The 8681-nt window shown below is 57.5% G+C and overlaps 1 protein-coding gene across 3 annotated transcripts in view; it reads right to left on the reverse strand.

Annotated features, from left to right (window-relative positions):
- Window positions 1-8381, reverse strand: part of BCOR (BCL6 corepressor) — a 126376-nt gene extending 117995 nt beyond the window's left edge. For 2 of the 3 annotated variants that reach the window (XM_057301050.1, XM_008968340.7), the window contains exon 1: window positions 7706-8381. The gene's annotated coding sequence lies outside the window, so the exon portion shown is untranslated. The remainder of the gene's footprint in view (window positions 1-7705) is intronic. The other variant, XM_057301049.2, reaches the window with a different exon arrangement.
- Window positions 8382-8681: the final 300 nt, after the last annotated feature.

An 8681-nucleotide genomic window follows, 5' to 3' on the forward strand; every position in this document is an offset into this window, starting at 1 on the left:
CTCAACAGATTCGAGTACAACGCTGTCGACTGGAAAAGGAATTCGGTGTCCTTCGAGCCTCAAAACTTGTTTGCTGATCGCAGATAACAGATTAACTGTTAATTGTCGAAATCGGCCAACCATTTAGTTTATCACTGTTGGGGGCCCCTTGGTATTCGCTGCACTTTTTATATGTAAAAACAGTCTTGGTACCTCCTAAACGGCTTTTGTGTGGCTTTTGTTTCTCTTTCAAATACGGTGTTTTAAAAAACAGCAGCAACACGCCACCCCACCCCCTCTTCAACCAAGCCTTCTGGTTTAAAAAAAAACAAAAACAAAAACCAGGAGGAGAAATAATCTATAGGACAATCCCCCCCCTACTGGTCGGAGCTGGCGTTGGGGCTTTTTACGCAGATCGAGTCGCCCAGGGCTGCGGAGGTAAACAGGCTTTCTGCACCGCTGCTAAATGAATCACGAGGGGGAAGAACCGAGACTGCGGGGCGAGGGAGGCCTCGGGATCTGGGCCGGGAGCCAGGGCGGGGAGGGCGCTGCACGGGGGGCAATGAGGTGGAGAAGGGACCAGGGTTAACCCTGGTCCAAGGCCCCAAGGCCAGGAAAGGGAGAGTAAGGCCGGTGGGCGGTCCAGCCGGAGGCCCCTACTCGCTATCTGCGAGGCAGGGTGAACGCGCAGCCTGGGCCTCCATCCCCAGCGCGCCTGGGCACCACCTGGGGCCGGTCACGCTGCCTGAGCCCATCTGCGAGGAAGGAGGTCACGAGGCACCCCCTCCCACAGAGTTTTAACAACTCCAGGCCTTCAAGACGCAGTAGCAGGCCTGGGTCTTCTGATGTTCGTTTAAAGCAAAATGATCGCCTTTCTTCACTGTCCCCACCCCAGACGCCAACAACACCTTGCACCTAGCCGACCAAGCCTGAGTCAAGACCTCCTTCGGTCCTGGGGCTGGGGGAATGGCTACCAATGGGCATCTCTTCTGCAGACTAACAGAAGGGGATATAGCCAGGAAGCTACTATAAATTTATATTTTTCTTCCGGTTTTGTTTTTTTTTTTGTGTTTTTTGTTTTTTGTTTTTGAGACGGAGTTTCGCTCTTTTGCCCAGGCTGGAGTGAAGTGGCACGATCTCGGCTCACTGCAACCTCTGCCTACCGGGTTCAAGCAATTCTGCCTCAGCCTCCCCAGTAGCTGGGATTACAGGCCCCCGCCACCTTGCCCGGCTAATTTTTTGTATTTTTACTAGAGACGGGGTTTCGCCATGTTGGCCAGGCTGGTCTCGAACTCCTGACCTCACGTGATCCACCCGTCTCGCCTCCCAAAGTGCTAGGATTACAAGCGTGAGCCACCGCGCCCAGCCTTCTTAAAATGTGATTTGACCCAATTTAAAGCCTCCCTTTCTTCCCCATTAACCTCCAGTTTGTGACAGATTTTCTTGGAACATTCCAAAGATTCTCTCATTACTTCAGAAACTTATCTCGAAATGATGTAAAAGGAGGTTCAAAGTATTAGGTTGCTTTTGGGTTCCCTTTATCTCGAACATTGTTGCGTAGATTTGAGAAAGGGCTGATTTCTACTTTGTTTTCTAATCAGCAAGTCACTGGTTTTTCTACCTAAGAGAGACTGAACATTAACCACAGTGAAGCAGAAGGGTTGAGCCGCATTTACAAAGTGCCTTCACATTTTGGTCCTCAGAAACCCATCCGAGGGGGACAGAGTAGGTGTTACTGTTCTGATTTTACACATGAAGAGACTGGCCACTCGCCCCCACAAATTTCTGGAAGCTAGTCTTCCTCACTGAACTGGAGCCAGAAGCCATGTGAAGCCTGCCTGCTCCTGCCTACACCCTCCTTCCTCCAGGTCAATGTCATTTAGAATATATTGCATCCTTTTCTTGGATCTGTCTGCTAGGACCCGGGCCACCCTCCTGCTGGAGGCAACCCCGACAGCCCATATTTTAAGCAGCTCTTTTCACAGCCTGCAAACCTCACGGATTGTCTCTTACAACTGTCTGTTTACTCACTTCCCTCCACCCAGTCAATTCCGACTCCAGGCCCGGGAGGACAATTTTAAAGTGTTTCTGCAGACAGACCCTCTGGCCGCGCCGGAAGTGTTTTATGGACCTGTGAGCCGAGTTAATCCCAGGAGGCGCGGCTGGATTAGTCCCGGGTATGGGTGGGGGATTCATGTGTTTAGGTTTAATCCCCATGGGGGGGGCGTAAGGAGAATGGGGGTCGGGTGGCTTCAGCAATGTGTGCCCCCTCCCCATTAAACTCCGAGATTTGCGCTAGAGCGGATGGAAACCGAGGCACGCAGCCCTCGACCCCGGCCAGGCGTGGAGTAGGGGAGCAGGGGGTGCCCCGCGTGGGCGCACCCTAAGAAACCAGTGCGGACATGGCGAGCGAGACCAGAGCGCAGTTGTGTGTGGTTTTTCCCCAGGTTTTTATTCTTCCAGCCCTGTGGAAAGGAGGAGAGCCGCAACCCGGAGAGGGAGCCGGAAAGAAACACTTAATCACCGGCGTCTCGCTGCTCGTCCCGCGAAGATGGCAGCGGCTCCCCTGGGTTTCAAGGTTCCGGGAAAGGCGTGTGTTCTGCCTTAAGGCGCGCGGGCTGATGCGCTCTCTCCCTCGGCTCGGCGGCCGGCTCGGGCTCACAGAGCCTCTCTCAACGCCGGCAAGTGCAGCCGGGCCGCCCAGCCCCCAGGCCAGCCTGGCCCCCTCTGGGCCTGGGGTTGGCGAGGACAGCTGGGCGTCTGCGCTGCCCAGCCCAGCCGCGGATCCATGGGGTTTCGCGAGCTGAAAGTAAAGGCTTGAGGGAGTGGGGACACCCACACCGACCCGCGGCACGCAGGGGAGTCAAGCTGCGGCCAATGCAAGACGAGCAGGGTAGACTACTACTAGCGGTGGCCGGAGGCTCAGCCACCTTCGCGGGAGAGGGGATTTACCGCCACCCTCATCCACGCGCAGGCCCCACCGCCCGGTCCTCTCCTCTGATCCCCGGGCCATTGCGAAACACGGAGCGAACAGGTCCTCGCCAGCAGCCGTCATTTCCCGGGAAGATGGGAACCCACAAGCCTGACTGTGCTTCCTAAGGATACTAGCGTGCGCGCAGACCTTGGGGGGAAAGAGGGCAGCGCGGTCTCCCCGACCCGGACTCTTCCCTGGCGCAGCACACAACCGCCACGGGCTTCCGAAGCGCCCGAGCGGGGAGGAGGAAGGAAAAGCGGAGGCCCGGGAGGCGGGCTGCGCGCTTGGAAGCCGTGTGTGTTTATGTGTCTGCGCGCGCGCCCGGCCGGACGGGTGTTGAGGGGAGAGTGATCGTGAGCAACCCGGAACCAGCAGTCCCAACCTGGACTGACGAACTGGGCTCTCCAGTCCTGGGCCGTGGGGCTCCATGCCTCGGGCTGGCGGGACAAGCGGCGGGGAGCCCGGAGCTTCGGAGCCGCCGCCGGGCATCTAGCCAGCTCCGCGGGAGAAGCCCGGGGGCGCGTCGGGAGCCAGGAGACTGGTGTGAACTAGCCGCCCCCGCAGGCGGACGTTTAGCTCCGGCACCCGGGAGCACTGACACTGGGCGATAAGGAGTTCCTCGGCAATCGGCTGTCCCCAGTCCCCAGTCACCTCCGGCGGACGTGACCGCCGGATGCTACGCAGCTAGGTGGGCCAGGGGGGCCTTTGCATTGCCTTCCCTGACCCCTTCCTTGCCGCGGAGGAGCCACAGTAAGATGCCTCTGTACGACTCTCCAGAACTTTCTTTTGCAAAATAAAGGCCAAATGTTGGGCCTTCTGGTCTCTTCATATTTTCCTTTGGAAGGTTGGGGTCCAGGCAGTCCTCTCGAAACAACCCCCAAACAGATCACTTTCATTACAAAACGCTAGAGAGGCAACACAGCCCTATTTCTCTCTCTGGTCAATCCAGACCCTATCTCTCCCTCTGGTCAATCCAGGCCCTATTATCCCAAGCTGTGCGGCTTTGGGCAAACCGCTTAACAGTTCGGAACCTCGGAGTCCTCATCTGTAAAATAAGACCAATACTATTATCTATACCTCGTAGGGTTGTTCTGAGGATAACATGCCTCCATACATAAGGTGCTTAGAACGCTGCCTCCAGTACAATGCTACGTGTGTTTGTTACTATGATCTGGCACTCCCTTTGGATGGGTAGGGAGTACAAAGTTCCGGGTGAAAGTTCCTGGAAGTTTACATGGAGCCAGTGGTCTTGGCAGGGTGGAAAGGGCACTATTGTATGGCCACTGAAAAGTGAAGGCCAAATGCCCTCAAACTGTCTAGGTCTCCACTAGACCGTCCCATAAAGGCTTGTGTGTGTGTGGTGGTGGATAGGAGGGAGAGTCCTCTTTAATGGTGCTCATTTAGACTGGATTAACAGCAAGTTCCGTCAGGGCTCAGGCACCATTACCCACTCTCTCCCTGCAGCCCTGGGGAAGAGCGCTGGTTTCCAGGACCTCCAGCCTACTCTTCCAGGACACCTTTTTTGATGGCTGAAGGCCACCTCTTTAAATCAGTTCTCGGAGGAGTTGGCCAAAAGCCATGTCCTCTGGGATGTACTTTGGTCTAACACTGGTGCAGGGCTGGCGTATGGCAGGCCTTGTCCCTGGGCCGCTGGCGGGCCACATTTTACTGATGCACAGATGCAAATACCACTTCTGTAGACAGAATCGGTCAGACTTCTAATTTCAAAAGGCTTCCCATTACCTTTGAAATGGGGACTCTGGCAAAAAGGGGAGGAGTTGCGGCAAATAAGAGCCTAGGGAGGCCTCGGCCTCCCCTGCTTGGCCTCTCCAGGGTCACCCATAATTCATTAGGTGAGGCTGCCTTTTCCTTTTCAAACACAACGCAAATGGCCTTTGCCTTAAGTGGCTACCGGCGTTTGCCTAATCACTGAAATGTGCTGGCAGTGCGCTCTAGCTCTCAGTAGATCCTTATCGGAACTGTGCGTGCCAAGCTGCCAGCCCCGAGAAAGACAAAGAACACGGGCGCCTCCAGGTTTGCTCCTGAGGCCTCAGGGTCACCTCTGGGGCTTCCCCTTCACAGCCTCCGGCCCCTACAAGACGCTCCCAGCCAGCCTCCGGAACAAACCCGCAGCCCTAAATCAGAATTCCAGTTCTCGAGCGCCACCCGGAGAGTTCACATTTCCCCTCCTCCGAGGCCGCGTGGTGCGCAAGAAAGAGCCCGAGGGCGGCGGCAGCACACGTCTGGGCAGCCCCCTCCCCGTACCCAGCAGCGTGTACGCAGGAAAAGAAAAAGCCAAGAGAAAAACGTGGACTGTAAAAGCCAAAACGCAGAACCATCTACTACTAACTACGGACAACCCCAGGCGGGAGTTTGCAAGGAGTAAGCAACCCTCTAATAGAAACTACAACTAAAATAATTCCTCTCTTCGCGTTCTATTAAGGTCCTGGAAGGTGGAACGCAAAGGGGACCCTGTCTTCTTAGGACACAGACTGGCTGCGCCGATAGTGCTCAGCCCCGCACCTCCTGAGCATACATTTAATGCTAGGCAAAGAGCAAGTTTCCTATCTACCGTTTGACCAGTTCTCACAGTATTTCTAATTGACTCAACGTGTATTAGATTGAAACAAAAATGATCTTGGTTGGAATATACACGGACAACCTGTATTTAGATGGGGTAAGTTCCTGCAGCTATCTGACCACATTTGTCTGGTCCCTCTGAGAATCCACGTTTTCTAGCCCGAGAAGGGGCAGGCGGCCCTCATGGCGCCTCCTTCGGCGGTTTCCTGGCGAAGCGCCCATCCTCCCCAAGCACCGGGAACGGAGGCCGTCCATATTAATACTCGCGGGCAGCCTGTTCTGACCTATACTGTCATTTTTTCCATCGGTCGGGATCGGGCTGGGGGTGGGGTGGGGCGGGGGCTCTCCTCCGAGGGGCTCAGCACGGATCGTTGGGTTTTCCCCGGCGAACTTAACACGGAGGCAAAAGGGGCAGATGGAAACCAGGCCCCGGCTGGCCCCGCGCGCGTAAGCGCGGCACTCAGCAGCTCGACGCAAAGCCAGGGCTGGATTTTCGCGGCCCGGGCCCGGCGGCCGCCCAGCGCCCGCGCGATCCTCTCTCCTTCGGGTTGAGCAAACGTGGTCGCCTAATTCCGCCCGGGAGACAGCAGCTGTGCGGCGAGAGGGAGAGAAAAAATATCGCAACTTTTCCAACAGAAAGTGTGTGCGCACACGAGAGGTGAAGGCCCACCCCGATTCTGTGCACGTATCGACACAGCATCTAATCAGTGTCACTGCCAGGAATACGCTTCCGCGGCGGGCGACACCGCTGCCCCCGCCAACCTGCAGGAGGGAGGGGGGATGCAAATGGCGTCTCGCGTCGTCCTAGACTCCGCGCAGCACCCGCTACCGCGACTCCGAGCAGACGTTGCAGCAAACTGGGGTGCAGCGTCTGGGGACGCGAATGCGCAGGCGGCCCGAGCGGTCGCAGGGAAGAGGAACTAGCACCACTCCCCGCTACGAGACCGTTCCCCGCCCCCACCTCCGGAAGAGCCGCCCTTACTCGACTGGGGTGAGGGGCGGGAAACTTTGCAAGAAGACTGTTCCGCGCCTTCCCCGCGTGGCACCTCAGAAGAACGTGGGTGGTTTTCCCGTCCGAGGCCAGACCACGCTACCCTACTTTTCCAGGCTTCGGACCTCAACCTCGTGGACTACGGGAGGGAGAGTACATTTCGGGCCACTGCGGGGGGCGGAGGGACACCAAAGACAGGCGTCTTCAAGGGTTCTGGCAGATGGCCAAGTTTGTGTCCTTTCCCTCCCACGCTAGAGTAGCGCACGCCACTTTGGGGAAGCGTGAGACCGTTCACCACCGGCCACGAGGCCACCAATGTCTTCCAGGTGGGGCCGATGGTTTGTCTGCAGCACTCCCTTCCGCCTTGCGGTCCTCGCCTGGCTCCCACAGTCCTGGGGAGCCCCCAGAGCTAGCCCGCGTCTTCCCTCGCCCGCTCTTCCGGGGGAAAGGGAGGCTGTTTGTGTGGTGTGTAGCCCCGCTCCGGCTTGCACCCCCGCGAGCCACCTCGCAGCCCTCTCCGGCCTCGGCCTCACGGATCCCCTCCCGGAGTAGCCCCGCGGGCCCCCCCCCCGCCATGCGTAATGGGGCGCCCCTGGGACGCAGGCGGGGATGGTGGTTCCGGTCGTTCCGGGATTTGCGTGCAAGAAGAAAACAAGGCCGGCGACTACAAGAGCGGCGCCTCCATTCTTGGGGTTCAGACGCCCGCGCAGCCTCCGCGTCGGTTCCGCTCTCGCCCCGGGAGCCCGCTTCCGTGTCCCTGCCCCCGCCCCCCAACGATTCCTCGTCCCGCCCGTGCCGCACCACGCGGAGCTCCGCGCGCCCTGGCTCCCACACCGGTCCCTCCATAACTCGCGCGCCTCCCTCGCTCCGGGCTCGGGGAGCCGCTCGCTCCTAGCGCCCAGAGTCAGCCGGTTCCACCTTCGGCTGCGAGAGCCGCCGCCCCGCGCCACCCCCGCCCGGCCCGGCCCTTGTCCCAGCCCGGCTCCCCCGCCAGCTGCGCCGCCACCGCCGCACGTGACCCGCCCCCGTCGCGGCTTCCGCTGAGCTGCCTGTTCCGGAGCACAAACAATTTTTGCTCTGACGCGGGGTCTCTCGGGGGCCCTGGCGTCCTCTACTCCCTGCTCCCCACCCCACCCCACCCCCTACCTTCCGGGTAGGAGAACTCAAAACAACTCGCTGACCTTCGGGCCGACCAGCTCCGTCTTCCACTGACTCCGGCATTCCGTTCAAACCCAGCAGCCACGGCTTCTAAGATTTCACTCCGCTCTGGGCTGGGGGGGAGGGGGCGAGTTCTCCGGGAGGGGGTGTCTCAGATCGAAAGAGCCACTTCACGCTCTTTCTCCTCCTCCGAGGTGAGTTTTTAGACTATTTGGAGGCCTTGGGGAAACGCGAGCAGCCGCGTGCAAAGGAGCCCCCCCGCCTTCTCCCCGCACATGCAGCCTTGTCTAGTGTGACCCGATTTCCAGGGTCAGCAGCAGAGGGCCTGGCCAGCTTCGGAAATACCACCAAGCGGTGGACTGTGGCACCAGGCAGAGCTGGGGTGGAGGACTGTGCTAAATAATAATGGTAGCTCCTACTCCCGTGGTCTGTGCTAAGTTCTTCACAAGCCTTCCAACTTTACAGAGTGAGAAACTGAGGCATAGGGAAAGGTCAGTCGTGTAAAATTGGGTAAAGCTCAGTTACTCAGCTAAGTAAGTGACTTAGTGAGGATTTGAACCCAGGTCTCTGAGTTCAGGGTGGTTAAACATGCTGTAAGTATGTTACAGTGCATGCCTTGGTATCCACAGTACAAACCTGTCTACAAAACCCAGTGTTTGCTTGAGAGCTGTATATTTGGCGTGTAACATTGTGGCTGGCATATAGTAGGCACTCAATAAATATTTGTGGAATGAATGGGTGTCAGAATAAATGATTGACAGAATCATTGATGACAAGTGATGAGAGAAAACAGCCCTAACCATTGTTCTTCCTAAGAGGAATAAAAACCTCTAGCTGTTTTTTGAGTGTTCGCAGGTAACAGGAAACTCTTATTCAAAAATATATTAACCTCCTACCCCTATCCCCTAGCCAACCACCCTGGTAGTCATTTGAACTTGCTGGGGCACATAGCCAAAGCAGCTTCTACTTGGTCTCGGCCATTTTTTCCCAACCCTGTTC

This window comes from Pan paniscus, chromosome X (genome assembly GCF_029289425.2).
Source record: "Pan paniscus chromosome X, NHGRI_mPanPan1-v2.0_pri, whole genome shotgun sequence".
NCBI lineage: Eukaryota > Metazoa > Chordata > Mammalia > Primates > Hominidae > Pan > Pan paniscus.